Raw genomic sequence first — 18,934 nt, 5'->3', positions numbered from 1 at the left:
CTGCAGCTGCCAAAAAGGCCAACACAGTGCTAGGCTGCATTAACAGAGGGATAGAATCAAGATCACGTGAAGTATTAATACCACTCTTCAATGCCTTGGTAAGGCCACACTTGGAATACTGCATCCAGTTTTGGTCACCACGATGCAAAAAAGATGTTGAGACTCTAGAAAGAGTACAGAGAAGAGCAACAAAGATGATTAGGGGACTGGAGGCTAAAACATATAAGGAACGGTTGCGAGAATTGGGTATGTCTAGTTTAACGAAGAGAAGGACAAGGGGGGACATGATAGCAGTATTCCAATATCTCAGGGGCTGCCATAAAGAAGAGGGAATTAAGCTATTTTCGAAAGCACCTGAAGGGAGGACAAGAAGCAACGGGTGGAAACTAATCAAGGAGAGAAGCAACCTAGAACTAAGGAGAAACTTCCTGACAGTGAGAACAATTAATCAGTGGAACAGCTTGCCTCCAGAAGCAGTAAATGCTCCAACACTGGAAGTTTTTAAGAAGAGACTGGACAGCCACTTGTCCGAAATGATGTAGGGTTTCCTGCCCGAGCAGGGGGTTGGACTAGATGACCTCCAAGGTCCCTTCCAACTTTACTAATATGAACATATGAACATCATTGCTCCTTGAAGCACGAAGCTGAAAACACCAGCCTGAAGATGACGAATGGGACTTCGTCGAAACATCACCAAGACACTTCCAATTTTACGCGGGAGAAAACCTGAACAACCAAAGACCTACATACGAACACCCGCGAAAACCTCAGAAAATACACACACACACACACACACACACACACTGTATTTTGATTCTATATATACTTTCTGCTTTAATATATCTTCTAGTGTTACATACATCTTCTAGTGTTACATACGGGTGGACTCCACCCTCCTAGTGTCGGTCTACGATCATAATAAAGATTTGATTTGACTACAGTATATCTAGTTTACAAATTTATCCAATTTAACAGTTATTCTTCCTGTCCAGAAAATTCTGCGCCTGTAGTGGAAACTTTTTAAAAACAAAAACAAAGCGTCTTAGACGTTCCCTCAGATTACAGCCCTTAAGCGTTTTTTGGGGAAGACAAAAACCCAGATATCTTTTGAATATCTTCTGAAAGTGATTTAAGAAGGTTCTGAATTGGCTTTCAAGGGCACCACCAAGCAGGAAATCGTCTGGTTCTTGCTGCATGAAATGTATAAGCCAGGGTGAGGCTGTGTATACCCAACCACCATTTTTGGTGTGTTATGGAGAATCTCTCTGATCAGATTTGCTGAAGATTTGGCAGCACAAAGTTCCATCACTTTGAGGCAGGAACTACACAAAAACAGTAGGGTAAGCCCTAGCATAGGTAGAACATGTTTTCCAAAAACACAGACTACTTGGTGGTCCAAGACAAACATGGAACATACAACTCCTGCTCCATTTGTGGTCTCGCCCACTTTGCCCTTGGTACCGCTAAAGAGTTTATGGGTGGCCACTGGACACAAAAGCGTTGTCCACTCCTTCCAAAGCCTATAATTTACCAGCCATATCTGAGGTTATGAGACACATTAAGTAAAACCAAACAAACAGCAAGAGTATATTGCAAGTGCATTGACATCATGAATACCCACATGAATGTAACCAGAAATTGAATGCATTCACGGTGGGCAACCTTGAAGATTTAGCATTACGTCTGGGCTTTGAGCAGCAGGCCACCAAATGCTTGCCAGTTGAAGAGAAGAGAACAAGTCTCCACCATCATCTTATGAGTGGCCCAAAGGCCTTGGCCTGATCCAGCAAGGACACTCTTAAACAGGTACTCCTTGACCCAAAAGTGCTTTTTCAAGAGGCAACTGGACTTTCTTGTTTTTCTTTGAAGACGTTTCGCTTCTCATCCAAGCTTCTTCAGAAGCGAAACGTCTTCAAAGAAAAACAAGAAAGGCCAACTGCCTCTTGAAAAAGCACCTTTGGGACCACCATGACCTGGATGATGGAGAATCCCCATAGACAGATAATCCTTGACTTAAGAGCACAGTTGGGGTCAGAATTTCCATCGCTAAGCAACGCAGTTGTTAAGTCTGACTTTACAACCTTTATTTTTTGACATGTTTCTTAATCACTGCAGTTCTTAAGTAAATCACGTAGCTGCTAAGCAAATCGGTTTCCTTCATTGGCATTGTTTGTTGGAATCTGGAAAAAGTTCAGAGAAGAGCAACTAAGAGGACCAAAGGCCTGGAGACTAAAATGTACGGAGAACGGCTGCAGGACTTGGGTTTGGCTAGTCCAGTGTTTCTCAACCTTGACAATTTTAAGGCATGTGGACTTCAACTCCCAGAATTCCACAACCAGCATTGCTGGCTGTGGAATTCTGGGAGTTGAAGTCCACGTGCCTTAAAATTGTCAAGGTTGAGAAACACTGGGCTAGTCTATAGAAAAGAAGAAATGGGGGAAGACATGATAGCAGTATTCCAGTATTTGAGGGGCTGCCACAAAGAAGAGGGGGTCACGTTATTCACCAAAGCACCAGAGGGCAGGAGAAGAAACAATGGTTGGAAACTGATCAAAGAGAGAAGCAACCTGGAATTAAGGAGAAACTTCCTCACAGTGAGGACAATTAACCGGTGGAACAGCTTGCCTCCAGAAATTGTGGGCGCTCAATCACTGGAGATTTTTAAAAAGAGACTGGACAGTCACTTGTCTGAGATGGTATAGGTTCTCCTGCTTGAGTGGGGGACTGAACCAGAAGACCTCCAAGGTCCCTTCCAGCTCTATTCTATTGTAATCTGGCTGGGAAGGTCGCAAATGGTGATCACATGACTCCAGGATGCTACAACTGCTATAAATACATGTCAGTTACCAATCACCCAAATTTTAATCATGTGACCGTGGGGATGCTGTGATGCTTATAAGTGTGAGGACTGGTTATAAATCACTTTTTTTTAGTGGCTGTTGTAACTTCCAACGGTCACTGAATGAATGATTGTAAGCAGAAGACTACTTGTATTCTTTTGCACACAAATTCAAAACTCTACGTTTCAAGCAGGAATATTCTATTATTAAGTTGGCAATTTTAAATATCAACCTCGCTGGCATCCTTAGCTTAAAAATCTACAAATTACAATTTTGCAAAATGTTATGCCCAGCTTTAAATTAAAAATAGGAATGATGGCTGCAAAACCAGTCAATGGTATTGGAAGAGGGGGAACGAGATGAGATGAGAGAGAGAGAGAGAAAAAAAACACCAAATATTTCCCCTGTATTATTTCTGGTTTAGCCTGCATAGATTCAATTTAGGTCAAAGCTTTTAGGGAAAATTTTCCTGGCAGCTAGAAAACTGCTGTAATTTAACAGATCATTTCAGGTAGTATCATAGTTGGTTATTTATGATGAGCCTGAATTGTGTCTACGCAACCCTGCAGGACAGCTTTAGGAATCAGAGAAGGACTTATCTTATCTTTTAGATTGTTAAAACCAGTCTAAATGTACCCCCAAAAATCTTCATCTTCCACCAGGCCTCTTATGTAAGATGCTTTTCAAAAAAGCAGGTAAGATACCGATATGTTTTCATGCACCTTATGGCTCTTAAACAGAGATTCTTTTCCAGACTTCCCTGATTGCAATTACCATACAGATGTGTGAACTTCAGAATCCTCCAACTAACATCGCCTCCACTGAGAATTTTAGCAGCTGAAATCCACAGCCCTGGCAGGTGTCCAGACTAGGGAAAGCCTATTGTATGTAACCATTTTTTGTTCCTCCACACTGCAATCTTAAACTGCCTGTCTCCCACACATTAACCTGCTGAAAATAAAGCTGGATTAGGAAATCTCTTTTGGATTTGAACTGGTTCCTCTATAGTGCTCAGACCCGTGGTGGCGAACCTAAGGCACGGGTGCCACAGGTGGCACGCAGAGCTCTCTCTGTGGGCACGCGGACCATCACCCCAGTCCTAGGCCTTCAGCTGGGTTTTGTAAAACCTTTTCTTTAGGCCTCCGCCGCCTTTAGGCCTCCGCCGCCGTTTGCAAAAAAAAAAAAAAAAGGTTCAATCAGTCTATTTCAACTTCTCGCAGGAAAAAAAAAAATCTTGCAAAGTTGGAATTGATTGATTGAACTTTTTAGTCCCACCCAGTCTGCCGTTACCACCGCAGCCACGCCCACCCAATGGGCCACACCCAGCCAATGGGCCTATGGCACGGGTGCCAGAGGCGGCACGCAGAGCCCTCTCTGCGGGCACGCGGACCGTCACCCAAGTCCTAGACCTTCAGCTGGGTTTTATAAAACCTTTTCGCTTTAGGCCTCTACCACCGTGTACAAAAAAAAAAGGTTCAATCAATCAATTTCAACTCACGGGAAAAAAAACTCACAAAGTTGTAATTGATTGATTGAACTTTTTAGTCCCACCCAGTCTGCCGTTACCACTGAAGCCATACCCACCCAACAGGCCACACCCACCCAACACCCGACAATACCTAAGTGGGTTTTGGGCACTCGGTCTCTAAAAGGTTCGCCATCACTGGCTCAGACTGAAGCAGCTACTTGGATAAGCTGGGAAACATTTCAAACCAAAAAAGAAGTCCAGTTACCATGACTCAATTTTTAGATATCTCGACTTGGATGACTGAGAATCTTTGTCAACATAAAACTCAGAATATAGTTAACACAGCCTCCCAATTGATGGATTCCCCTGCATCTTTTGCCCCTTCCCCTCTACGTCAGGAAATTGAGCACCAATTTATTTCCATTATGTCGGCATGTCGACGTCAGGCACCCCAGGAACCAAAAAAGACACATGGAATTACCTCTGAATAGTTTCCTTTACTGCTCCCCACCTGTAGACCAAAATCTTGCCAAACTAAAGCAGCTATTTGCATGCCTATAGATATACTCTGGGAATTGCTAGGGGGGAATGTTTTTAACTTTGTTCCTCCTGACCAAACTTTCCTCTTTGCTCTCTGGAATGCAGCCCCTTCTTCCTGGGAATCCAGACTTCATTCCACCACAGTCTAATGTCAGCAGAAACTTGTAAGATTCTGTTCATGTAAACCTACGATGAAGCAGAGTTAGTATATCAAGTTGTGCTCTTGTCTAGACCACCTTACCAGGCTGACATCATTTTTGCAAGTCTGACATACATTTCTCCCCGCTCACCTTTACAGCTCAAGAAACTAGGGAGGACCATATTGAAGGACCCTTTTTTCTGGGCTCAGCTGCCTCTTATCCAACTGCTCCCCAGCTGTGACTCTTCCTTCCTGTCTCCCAAGGTCATTCTCAAATACAAGTTCATCACTGTCAGCAAAGTCAAGAAGGTGGCCCTGGTGGTGTTTTCCATGACACCCATAAGGAACAGATGAAGCTTTCCATTGCTCTGCAACACCTATCATCTATATATATCCTACAGGAGTGTTTCCCAACCTAGCAACTGTAAGAGGTGTAGACTTCAAGCATGCTGGCTGTGGAATTCTGGGAGTTGAAGTCCACACCTCTTACAGTTGCTGAGATGGAAAAGCACAGCTTTAGATGGTCTCCCTCATAGGCTGGAGACAAGAAGAAGGCAAGATTAGGGAGCCCAGCTGAGTATTTCCAAGATATATTTGCATATAGTGAGCTATATGTGGAGAATGATCCCTGGGAATTGTGCCACTCCTCAACCCCATGACTGGAGTTGCATTACTTTGAAGGACGGCCAGATAATTTAACCACCAAGGTAAAATAATCACATGAAATAAAGGCCAACTGCTGATTTGTCATCTTAACAATAAAAGCACTGTTTACTACCCTGTGTTTAAATTAGGGTTGCTCCCCAGTAAATATGCTTCCGATTATAAATTTCTTGAGTATTGTCTGGGTCTGCTTTTAATGAACGCTGATTTTTTTCCCTTTCATGTCTTATGAACTGCAGTCATTTGTTTTTGTTTTTGTTTTTGAAAAAAAGGGGTAAGTGACTCAACGCATATTTTAACAAAATCATTTAGCATGTAGAAGAGCTGAACTTCATTGTACACGGCTTTGATCTCCTCAACCCTGCTTTGGCAAAAAGTGATGTTTTTGTAATGCTTGGAAAGCCAACATAGAAACCAATGTTTCAGAGAATGTCAGAAGAAAACTGGGGCAAGACAAATGTGGAGTTGATCAATGCCGTTTCAAAAGACCAAAGAAGGTACACCCCTTAATAAACCTGTAGGCCTTTCTCCAGAATGAGAAGCTTGGCGTGCTGGCATTAAGGCGGTGTCAAAAAGTTCATGCGAACGAGCTACCTGTTAGTCCAGTGGTTCTCAACCTGTGGGTCGGGACCCCATTTGGGGTCGAACGACCATTTCACGGGGGTCGCCAAACAACGCAGTCCGCCATTTTTTCCCCCTTTTCCTTAGCTGTACTACTCCCTTTTATTCTATTGGCTTTTGAAAGCCAATAGAATGGACTCTCTTGAATAGAGTCTAATTCTATTGGCTTTCAAAAGCCAATAGGAATTGTCCAGGCTGTCTCTGCCCTGCTGAGCCCGCCAAAAGTCCCATTCTGCAAATGGTGCTGCACCAGCTGAGTAGTCCTCGACTTATGACCAGTTGAGTAGTCCTCGACTTATGACCGGTTGGGGGCCGTGGCATTAAAAAGGTTGAGAACCACTGTGTTAGTCCAAAGAAATGAGATCAGACCGTCTGCCTTGATGGGACATTGTCAAAGGCCATTTCCAGGCACTTTTGCTTCCAAAGATCAAATTTTGCAAGCTGTTGCAAACATCGCCACCATTCCTTTTTTTTCCTTCCTCCCTCTCTTTCCGGATTTCTTGCTTTTGAAGACTTGACAAGGCCTTCTGCTCTTCTGTGGACACCCCTCACCCTCCCATAATTTCAAGATCCATTGAAATACCAGAGGGTAGCATTAATCAGAGAGCAAGGCTGCCAGGTACATATTTTGGCCAGACTAACAATGCATGCCAAACCACAGATATTTTCTGGGATGGTTCCTGTTATGAAAGCTCTTTTTTTTTTCCCCATACAGATTCTTTCTTGCTGTAGCCCCCACCCCTTTTATTCTCTCTGCTTTTTCCTCACCACTTCCCTCCCTTCCCTAAAGGTGTTCTTCTTTTCCCAAGATGTCATTCGATTGGCTACTTAACTTTGCTCGGCTATAATATTTTCTGATACAAGGAAATGCCTATGCACTTCCAACCTCAACCAGGACAGGGCCCCTTTGATTCTAACAACTACAACCAACCAACAGCCAACAAAGCCTGGGGCAGTCGACAATTAACCAACGACCCACAAAACGGGAGGATTTAATGGGTCACGTTATTAATCGTGTAACAAGTACACAGACATCAGAGCGGAATGATATTGGCGTTATTCATTAAATCAGTGTTTCTCAACTTGAAGATGTATAGATTTCAACTCCCAGAATTCTCCATCCAGCCTCTACAAGTTAACGAGGTCGAGAAACATTGCATTAAAAGATGGACTGAACTGGGTCTTCTTCAAGATATTATACTTCCAGCCACCTGCCAGCCTGTAGACTTGACGTTAGCACTTCGTTCTTTGCTAGGTTTGAAGAGAAAATGATCACCTTCTTCGGGGCCATTATAACTTCCATCATTGAACGAACTGTCGTAAGTTGAGAATTGCTTCTACATGCCCATGTTCATTTCATCACATGCAGATTGTTCTTCTTCCAGAAATTCAAGGTGGTCCCTGATTTATCCTTTTAATCTCACAGTCTTCTTATGAGTAGGGCAGAATGGGAGATCATGAGTAATGCATGTTTTTGCAAACATGCAGAGGAACTCTGGGTGTTGAAATCCACACGTTTTAAATAGCCAAGCCTGAAAAACAAGGTAAGCTTCAAGGCAGCTTACCCAGAGGTCTAGTCTGCCCACCCACCAATAATAGCAACACTACAAGGTGGGTTGGGCTGAGAGAAAGTGATTAGCCTAATTTCACCCAATGTCAATGAAGAGTCTCAGTCATCCACTTAGAGCTGTCTGGAAATTGAGTCATGGCAAACATTTGAAATGTTTTGCTGCTTATTCAAACAGCTTCTTCAGTTGAATCCTGTTGCCATCACTTAATTTCCAGTTCAACCCAATAATGATTACATGGGGACTTGAATGTGGGTCCCTCTGACTCACGTTTTACATATTAATACTACCGTTCCTCCTAATACAGAGCAAGGCCCAAACAAAAGGATTCATCATCCTTTGCTAACAAGGTTTAAATCTGTTTGCAAACAGTGTTTTATTGCTGGTGAACAGCTGTTTCCAATTAGTAACTGGTCATAAACTGGCTCCCTACCTTCTCTCTCAGACCAATTCATTTTTTATGAGTTTCTTAAATGTGGGGGGAACAGGGCAATTTGCAATTTGCATAGCTGGGTGGCAGAAAGCAAGCTGAATTGCTCCATCGTATGATGGACGACTATTCAGATTTACAAGGAACAAAGTTCACCAATCTTCTTAATCTTCTACCATTGCAGTCAAGAGGATCCTGGCCCCATTTTGGTGACCAAATATCTGGCTCAAAGTTCATCCTTTTTATGTGATGCTGTTTTTCTATCTTGCGCTTTACAGTTGTGGTTTGATACAACCTTACAGATCCACTGTAGGTCAATAAAGGCAACAATGGACAAATGGTTTGAGTTTAAATCTTCTCTCATCCTGGTACCTCCAGTTTATGTTGGGACCATGGCAATCCAATGTCCGGTGAGGTGTTGGCTATACGGGTGGTCCTCGATTTATGACCACAAATTCCTGTTGCTAGGTGAGATACTTGTTAAGTGAGTTTTGCCCCGTTTTAGGACCTTTCTTGCCACAGTTGTGAAGTGAACCACTGCAGTTGTTAAATTAGTAACACGGTTGTTAAGTGACTCTGGCTTCCCCCATTGACTTTGGAAGTCACAAAAGGGGATTACATAACTCCGGAACACTGCGACCGTCGTAAATATGAGTCAGTTGCCAAGTGTCTGAATTTTGATCATGTGACCTGTGTATGAGTCATCATCTTGGAATTATTTATCTGTACCTTTTCGTTCCTGATACAAAGACCTGATCTCTTTGTTCTGGAAAGGTATAAAAGGTGGAATACATCTTTCCTGGTTGTTGCCTTCATCTCTCTACCAGCCACGAAGAGAGATGGGGTCATCCAACTCTATTTTGATCAAAATAAAAGTTGTTTGCTTGCTGAAACCTCAGCTCAGGAGTTTCTTTGGCTCTTTTAAATTCCTGAGTAATGCAGGGACAATTGTGAGGCTAAGTGGGAAACCTTACACAATGATTATTGATAGTGGTTGTGAGGTTGAATCCAAAAACAAGACAGCCAACGGTAAATTATTACAGGATAAGAATTTAGGATTTATTCTGGAGAGCCGATCTAAGGATGATGATAATGAAACTAGAGAAAGCCAAGGTCAAGGAAAGAGTTTTCTCAAAACTGCTGTTGTCCAGATGCTATAAAATCCATAACTTTATAGCCTGGGGCGGTGTTTTTCAAGCTTGGTAACTCTGTGGACTTCAACTCTATGGACTTCAACTTCAACTCCCAGATTCCCCAGCCAGCATCTTAAAGTTGCCAAGTTTGAAAAATGCTGGTCTAGCTCTGATGGAAGTTGAAATCCAATTCATCTGGAAGGCACATCTGGAAGATCAGGAAAGGCTGCATATTGATAGAGGAGAACAGCTAAGTGAAGGTAACTGTGGGGAAATGGGACAGAAAATCCCAGTGTCCGAAGATAAAATAACCAAACAGAAAAATTACAGTCGAGGAACACCCAGTGCAGTGGGTGAGGACCATTTTAGAGGAAGGCCTAAAAAGAAATTCAAAATAACAATGCTTTCTTTAAAAAAAAATTCCTTATAATTGTAAAAGATTTAAAAACAATCCAAATCGGGCAGTTTAAACTTTTTAAGAAGACCAAAAAAAGAGAGAGAGAGAGAATAGTTCTTTTTTCTTCCCCAAATATAAGCATATAGACAAGCCAGAAAATATAATAAGGGGGAAAAAATTTAAAGGATAAAAGTGTTTGGTCTGGAGAGAGGCCTATATATGAGAAAAAGCATTTGACCATTTTTTTTTTTAGTTTGCAAGAATAACTGCAATCACTTCAATCTTAGTTTTGCAAATCAGTTTCAAGGTTAAATAAGGATTTCCAAAGTTTCCTCAAAGAACAAGCCACAGGGTGGCAGGCTTTAGCGTCTAACCGTTCCATGTCATTGCGACGCCAGGAGAAATAGGTTTGAAAAAAGAGAAAGATCCCGTCTTTTGCAGGGAATAAATGCAAAACGCGAGTCTCAAGGCAAGAGGGTACTCAAATGCATCTGTAATGCTGCCATGGGGGGTGATTTAATAGCTTACGAGATCTGAAGCCAAAGGTTGTTGTGCCAAGCAGCAAAAATGGCCTGGCATCACTCCAAAAGATTAATAGACCATGGGAGAGAGAGAGAGAGAGAGAGAGAGAGAGAGAGAGAGAGAGAGAGAGAGAGAGAGAGAGAGAGAATCAAAAGACCAACCTGACATTAAGCTTCTCTGAATGTCAAACTCATTTTCTGAATAGGAAAAATTTATTGATCCTGTTAGAACTGCTCTAGGCTGCTGTGGGATGTTCTTCTGGATGCACAGTAGACCGTGGAAGAGAAAGGAAGAAGGATTATATCAGGGTTATGCACAATAACACGGCTTAAGAACTGATTTTGGACCTGCATGGCCATTTGAGATCAGCAACTTTTCAAGAGCAACAAACATGATTAGGAGACTGGAGGCTAAAATGTATAAGGAATGGTTGCTGGAAATGGGTATGTCTAGTTTAATGAAGAGAAGGATGAGGGGGGACATGATAGCCACGTTCCAATATCTCAGGGGCTGCCCCAAAGAAGAGGGAGTCAAGCTATTTTCCAAGGCGCCTGAAGGCAGGACAAGAAACAATGGATGGAAACTAACCAAGGAGAGAAGCAACCTAGAACTAAGGAGAAACTTCCTGACAGTTAGAACAATTAACCAGTGGAACAACCTGCCTCCAGAAGTGATGAATGCTCCAACACTGGAAGTTTTTAAGAAGAGACTGGACAGCCATTTGTCTGAAATGGTATAGGGTTTCCTGCCTGAGCAGGGGGTTGGACTAGATGACCTCCAAGGTCCCTTCCAACTATTATTATTATTATTATTATTATTATTATTATTATTATTATTATTATTATTATTATTATTACGGCCTCCTCAATCTAGGAGTCTCTAGATGTTTGTAACCATTCAAAATCGGGAAAGCGCTGAAAAATGTGACCTACAACTGGCCGTCATAGCATGCCTATAGCCACATGATCACGATTGGGGTGCTTGGCAGTTGGAATGTATTGGATAGGTGGATGGAATGCAGTTGGATGGATGAAACTCCCAGGGTCATGTGATCACTCTTTGCTAACTTTCCCAGCTGGCTTCCAATAAGGATTCCCTTAACAACCACACAGTTCACTTAACAGAATACCACGTTGGAAAACAGGGGTTTTGTGTGCAATAAATCACTCATCTCCTCCATTTTGATGGCCTGAAGACACATTATCTGTTTACAATATAAAGGGGAAGCTTCTAACATTTCAGGGTTAGATACCTCGGTGTTTCTCAACGTTGGCAAACTGGAAGAGGTGTGGACTTCAACTCCCAGAATGTAACACCTCTTCAAGTTAGCAAGGTTGAGAAATGCTGAGATAGATGCACAATGTTTTTAGAGGACCACATTTGATTGTAAGTGAGGGAGTCCAGGTCAAAAAGTGGCTTGAACAAAAACTAGGCTTACATACACACACCTTGCTTAACTTACTCAGTTACAAACTAGAGGCTATGTTTGCGTAATGTTAGTTTTGGTCTTGGTTAGCTTCTTTGTGTCCTATGTAAATCCATCCTATTTGGTTAATTTATAGTGAATCATGCAGGTTCCATTAGGTTACGTCTATTGCATAAATACAGAATTTAGGTATTCAATCATTATTTCAATAACAATTGCCATTAAATAATAACTTCTGGAGGGTTTCTGGAGGGTCAAAATGAAGCCCAGCAGAACATAAGCACAGTGGCTTGTGACATTCACACCCTTGGTTTTGGTTTGACAGTTTTTACCATTGTTTAAAAGCAACAGAGCACAACAACAGAAGATAGCAAAGCAGATCAACATACCAGGCTGTCATTAATTATCTTGAAAGAGAGAGGGAAAAACTCATCCACAAATACCAACAACATTTTAGAATGCAACCACACCCCTTCTTAGAAACCACCCAAAACCCAAATAGAGACAGCAATTTACCAGGGAGAGATCCCAAAAAAAATTAGGATTGTCCCCAACAAGGATTCAGATTTCTTCCTCATTAGCCCATTTGTAAAGATGGCCAGCCACTGGCTCTGTGCATAAAATATGCAACGTGTCATAATCCAGACATGCTGGAAAATTTAAAAATCTGACTCTAAACACAATTACTGGGAAGTGAGTTATGTTGAGTGTAATAAAACTGTAGCCTGTCTGATTTGTAGAAGGTTAAGGTTAAAAAAGGAATCCTCCATTAAACCATCCTGGAAGAGCAACAGGGAGCTGTTCATATCTGTGTCTCCTGTATTCCCCTGTCTGAGCTTTCCACCGTGGGATCGTAGCCCCTGGCTCAGATCTGAGGGATGGAGATGGCATTACAAACTCAGCTATTCATGGCGATGCACGGTGCAGTCTGCCGACAGCAGGTCTATTTACTAACCACAACAATTCAGTACGTCTCCTTTGGCCGGCTCCATGTCTCAAACCGTGGCCTAAAAGGCACACCATAAGAGCCCAAATGGATGTTGTCCTTTGGATCCTGGTCCTGACCAAATGGGAGGGAAGGAAGGAAGGAAGGAGGGCAGGAAGGAAGGCAGGCAGGCAGGCAGGAAGGAAGGAAGGAAGGAAGGAAGGAAGGAAGGAAGGAAGGAAGGAAGGAAAGAGAGAGGGAGAGAGGGAAGGAAGGAAGGAGGGATGGAGGGAGGGAGGGAGGGAGGGAAGGAAGGAAGGAAGGAAGGAAGGAAAGAGAGAGGGAGAGAGGGAAGGAAGGAAGGAGGGATGGAGGGAGGGAGGGAGGGAAGGAAGGAAGGAAGGAAGGAAGGAAGGAAGGAAGGAAGGAAAAGATGAATGATGGAGAGGAAGGGAGGAAGGAAGGAAGGAAGGAAGGAAGGAAGGAAGGAAGGAAGGAAGGAAAAGATAAATGATGGGGAGACAGGGATGGAGGGATGGAAGGAAGGAAGGAAAAGATAAATGATGAAGAGGGAGGGAGGCAGGAGGAAAGGAAGGAAGGAAGGAAGGAAGGAAGGAAGGAAGGAAGGTTGGTTGGTTTCCACTTTCAGCAACCCCTCTTCCATTTGGGGGGGGGGAAAGATAGTAGCTCCTTAGTAGATAACAATAAGTCCGATTTCAAAAGCAAAAGAAGAGATTTGAGAAAGGATGAAACCAACATCCCTTCTAGATCAGCATTCTGTTCCCCCAGGGTTGGAGTGAGGTATTTGGGAAGCTCCCAAGGATGTAACTTAGAACATCAACACAGCCTTGTACTAAATAATGTTATAGAAAAACAAACAGGTGACCTCCGGGTGTGTTAGGATTGCAATTCCCAACATTCCCAAGCAATTGATTCCTCAAATCCTCTAGCAAGCCCACTACAACTGGAAGACATTCAGCTGGAGAAAGCTACTCCATACTGACCAACATTATTACTGCAAAGTTTCTGACAGGAATTTTTTCCAAAGGCTAGGAACTGAACCTGGATATTTGAAGGATGTAGGTTTTATACCAGTAAGTTGGACCTGGTTCCCGGGCAGACCCAAGTACATGAACTTAATCTGTAGAATGTCATGGCATTGTGATTAATTCATGTTATTTACTAAATATCTCTACCCCAGCTTGCAGATCTTCCCATGAACGGCCGGTTGGCAATTTGTTTATAATAATAATGATGATAAAGTTGGAAGGGACCTTGGAGGTCATCTAGTCCAACCCCCTGCTCAGGCAGGAAACCCTATACCATTTTGGACAAATGGCTGTCCAGTCTCTTCTTAAAAACTTCCAGTGTTGGAGCATTCACCTAGGTTGCTTCTCTCCTTGCTTAGTTTCCACCCGTTGCTTCTTGTCCTGCCTTCAGGTGCTTTGGAGAATAGCTTGACTCCCTCTTCTTCTTTCTGCTCCACTCTTTCTAGCAAACACCAGCTTAGCTTAGCTTGTAGCTATTTTTTTTTTCTTCCAGTGGATAAGCAGCACAGTACTTCATTTATTGATCCTTCTGCAGACAACTTGTCCCCTGCTAACTATGAAGTTAGCAAATACGTGTGTTTCTTTCAAGTGGAAGCTGAGATCAACCCGTTCTCTTTGGACCAAAGGACACTTTGGGAAGCCAGCTGAAGTTCAAAACCAGCATGTGGACAAGGCCAGCCCTACCATTAGGCCAAGCATGGGTCAAGCTCATGTGGCAGAACCTGAGGAACAGGGACAAAGCATTGGAGAGCAGTCTTGTATTCTTAGCAATCCTCTGTATAACCCCCAAGAAATACACAGCTTTAGTGGAGACAGAGGAATCGGCCTTGCCCAAATCTTGCCGTTAAATTCAACCACCAATGTTCTTGGCTTCTGAAAACCTCTACCGTTAGAGCAGCGGTTCTCAACCTGTGGGTCTGGACCCCATTTGGGGTCGAACGACCATTTCACGGGGGTCGCCAAACAACACAGTCCGCCATTTTCCCCCCTTTTCCTTAGCTGTGCTACTCCCTTTTATTCTATTGGCTTTTGAAAGCCAATAGAATAGACTCTCTTGAATAGAGTCTAATTCTATTGGCTTTCAAAAGCCAATAGGAATTGTCCAGGCTGTCTCTGCCCTGCTGAGCCCGCCAAAAGTCCCATTCTGCAAACGGTGCTGCACCAGTTGAGTAGTCCTCAACTTACGACTGGTTGAGTAGTCCTCGACTTACGAGCGGTTAGGGGTCACGGCATTAAAAAGGTTGAGAACCACTGCGTTAGAGAGAACATAACCACCACTCGGGGAGGTGAATTGCGGCTAGGGTTGAACTTCTTCACCCCGTGCAACTTTTTTCTTGAACCTAAGGTGTGTAATTCTCTGCAGTGACTGAACCTCAATACGATATTCAGCCAAACTCTGGAAAAAATGCAGAGAAGAGCAACAAAGATGATTCAGAGACAAGAGGCGGAAACGTACGATGAATGGTTGCAGGAACTGGGTATGTATAAGCCCCAAATTTCTGGGACTAAGTGAGACCTTAGTGAAGTGGGTTTTGCCCCATTTTACGATCTTTCTGGCCACAGTTGTTAAGGGAGTCACTGCAGGTCGCTATGACCTCAGGACACTGTAACCATCATAAATAGGAGCCAGTGGCCAAGCGTCTGAATTTTGATCACCAGACCATGGGGATGCTGAAATAGTCCTAAGTGTGAAAAACAGTCATAACCAGGGCTTTTTTTGTCATAGAACACCCAGAAAGAAGTTCCAGCACCTTTTTTGGATGGAACCTTGTAGGGTAGGCAAGGCGGGTTGTGTGACATGTGTGAGTTCCGGCACCTTTTGTTTTTACAAAAAAAGCACTGGTCATAACTCACTCTTTTCAATGCCCTTGTAACTTCAAACGGTCACTAAATGAACTATTGTAAGTTGAGGATTATCTATAACGGAAGGGGAATTCTATTCCTTTAGGACAGTGCTGGCAAACCTATGGCACACATGCCAGAGGCGGCACTCAGAGCCCTCTCTGTGGGCACACGTGCTATGCTCCGGAGATGGCAATTGTCCCTCTTCAACCAGCCGACTGTTAACTCGCCGAGGTCCCACATGGCTGGATGCATCCCAGCACGGTTGGTTTCCCTCCTCCTCTCCCGACCCTCCTGGCCTCGCATGCTCTCCTTTTCCTGGGCATGACCCATTGCATCGCCTCCTCAGCTGTCGGCCAGTCGTCAAGCTCAGAGGCAGCGTCTCTGAACTGCTGGCAGCGGGCTACGGAACCCAAGAATGCATCAGTCGAGGGGCTGGCAGGCTGTGGCTGCTGTCGAACACCATTGGCCCCTATGCGCTCGCTGGCCTCTGTGTGCAGGGGCCAACGATGTCCGGCAGCAGCCACTCCAGCCCCTACCTCGCCTTGCCCTGCGACAATGGCACCCCTGCCCTGCCTCACCTCACCCTGCAGGACGAGCCTCCTGCCCACTGCCCCACCTGCCAGAGACCCCCTGGATGTCCCCCAACCCTGCCCGGCCCCCACAGGAGTCCCTACCCACAAGCAACATCGAGGTGACCACGCCCACCTTGGCCACACCTACCCATTCTGCCATGACCACCACAGCCACGCCCACCCAGTGGGACATGCCCACCTGGTACCCGGCGATAAATAAGTGGGTTTTGGGTTGCAGTTTGGGCACTTGGTCTCTAAAAGGTTCGCCATCGCTGCTTTAGGATCTACAGCAATGATGATGGGATAGACAGCGAATCCTGGTCCTTATTCACCATGAAGTCGGCAAAGAAATAGACAACCTTGGATTTTCCTCAAACCGTTTTCAAGGGGATAAGAACAAGAAATGGTGGCAGAGTGGGAACACTCTTAATCAATGCTGTCAGTTCCCACAACCACTTTTCGACAGGACATCATAGAAACTTTACAGGGCTAACCTAAGCTGCTGGGCTTAGTTCTTAGTTTTGAATCTTCCACCTCAGTGCAAGACATACAGATGTAACCTGGTGAGGGAAGAAGCTGCAGGTTGCAAAAATTAAAGCAAACAAAACTTTGTGGCCTTGTAATCACAGGAACTCAAACCTGTAGCTTTTTCCTCTCATTCTTCCCAGGCATCGGACGGATATTTTGCGCGACTGTCAAAACTTCCCACCGGTTCTCAGCAGATATCCGTCAGTGCTAACTGTACCCACTTCCTTCAGTCTCCTTACAGGAAGGTCTTGGTTTCTACCAGGGTGTTATTTAAGTTACGCCTGGACTGCTTCTGACAATAATGGGCTGTGTTCCCCCTCTACAATGAGAAATCTCAAGAAGTTAATCATCAGGATGGCATATTATTTCAACAAAGATGAAAAGAAGTGGGTTGCAACACCACCCATAAGGCAGCCTTTCAAACTTTGGAATGCCACGAACCACCAACATTTCAAATGGTAGACTACTCAGGGGAGAGGTGTTTTTGTCTAAAATAAGCAAAAAAATAAAAAAAATAAGGAAGGTTGAGCGCCGAAGAATTGATGCTTTCGAGTTGTGGTGTTGGAGAAAACACTTGAGAGTCCGTTGGATTTCAAAGAGATCAATCAGTCAATCCTAAAGGAAATTGACCCCCAACTGTCGTTTAGAAAGCCAGATATTGAAATGGAAGCTCAAATACTTTGGCAGCCAAATGGGATGAGAGGACTCATTGGAAAAGGCATTGATGTTGGGAAAGATGGAAGGGAAAAGGAGAAGGGGACGGCAGAGCAGGAGATGGTGAGATGGTGCCATGAACGCAATGAACATTGGTGCTCAGGGTGACCTGGTGTGCTATGGTCCTTGGGGTCATGAAGAGTCAGACCTGACTTAGTGACTGAACATAAAAAAGAAAGAAGAGGGAGTCAAGCTATTCTCCAAAGCGCCTGAAGGCAGGACAGGAAGCAATGGATGGGAAACTAATCAAGGAGAGAAGCAACTTAGAACTAAGGAGAAACTTCCTGACAGTTAGAACAATTAACCAGTGGAACAACCTGCCTCCAGAAGAGGTGAATGTTCCAACACTGGAGGTTTTTAAGAAGAGACTGGACAGCCATTTGTCCGAAATGGTATAGGGTTTCTTGCCTGAGCAGGGAATTGGACTAGATGACCTCCAAGGTCCCTTCCAACTTTATTATTATTATTATTAAGAAAAGAAAAAAAGCAACATAGAAGGAATTTGGTAGCATCTTTTCAGATTAACACATCTCCTTAAGAGGCTTGAGCTCATAAAAAGCTTCTGCCTCTTTCATAACATTTTTCAGTCAAAAAGATGCTAGAGACCATTAAAAACTTCAAATAAGACAGAGCTGTCTCATCACTGATATCTCAAATTCAGAAACCTGCTCTAAATAATAGTTTAACTAAGCCGAAGTTGAAATGCTGAAGAAATGCAGTGGTTTTTTGAACATAAAAAGGACGGGGTGTGTGTGGAAATCTTCCATATAAAAAATTCATTTTGAGTTGGATGGAATTTCTTGATAATAAAAGGTTAGAAAAGTTGGTCCCTGTGGCTTTACTTGGAGAACTGGGAACATAAAGAGAAATAGCTTCATATCCTTTTTCACTGTGGATAGTGAATGAGTACTTAAGTGTTTTTTCTCCTGTTTAATAACCCTCACCTGTTTAATATTGCCGATAGGGTATACTGTTAGATAATTAAAGGACTTTTAAAGGCTTTATTTCTTAAGAAGCAACAGATGCATTCCTAAATTCAGTAGCCACAGTTGGACTTAGAACTGGTTTGATGTAGAAATTGATATGCATATTTGTGGCTTATGGCTGAAATTTTCTCCCAAATTTTTAGGCAAGAGAAACAGATATATAAAAACATAACAGTCTGAGATAAACGTTCCTCCTTAAGCCACAGCTATGTGCATCAGTTTCTGTTAAAAAGGGAATCAAGAGTAGCTAAATTCTTCATTAGGTGGTAAGTCCCTGCTGCTTCAATTGAATTAAGAGTCAAGATATACAGTAAACTCCCACTATGTCTGGACAAGATGGAGAACATAATAATGTTTCCTATGCATGTCTGAACTCTGTCAAATGCGAACCATCTTTTCCTTTATGCTCAGCCTGGCTAAGTAGGAAATGTGTGGTTTTCCCCCTTGTGATTCTTAAGCGAGCATTTAATAACCTGTTCCCTTGCACTGGACTGAATTGAACTGGTGTCCACGGCTCAAGTTGACTACTTTATTTTCTTCTACCTATAGTACAAGAATCTCCTCCCCA

General features: G+C 43.4%; 1 protein-coding gene across 7 annotated transcripts in view; it reads right to left on the bottom strand.

The window, feature by feature from the left end:
* The window catches only part of COL8A2 (collagen type VIII alpha 2 chain), a 157,430-nt gene that overhangs the window by 43,468 nt on the left and 95,028 nt on the right, over positions 1-18,934 (bottom strand). The window contains exon 2 of one of the 7 annotated variants that reach the window (XM_039353340.1): positions 10,483-10,579. The exons of the other annotated variants lie outside the window; for them this stretch is intronic. The gene's annotated coding sequence lies outside the window, so the exon portion shown is untranslated. The remainder of the gene's footprint in view (positions 1-10,482; positions 10,580-18,934) is intronic. 7 annotated transcript variants of the gene reach the window in all.

This window comes from Crotalus tigris, unplaced genomic scaffold, assembly GCF_016545835.1.
Source record: "Crotalus tigris isolate CLP2741 ecotype Arizona unplaced genomic scaffold, ASM1654583v1 scf7180000018517.1768243, whole genome shotgun sequence".
In the NCBI taxonomy this organism is placed as follows: domain Eukaryota; kingdom Metazoa; phylum Chordata; class Lepidosauria; order Squamata; family Viperidae; genus Crotalus; species Crotalus tigris.
This window is presented reverse-complemented; position numbering and strand designations above follow the sequence as displayed.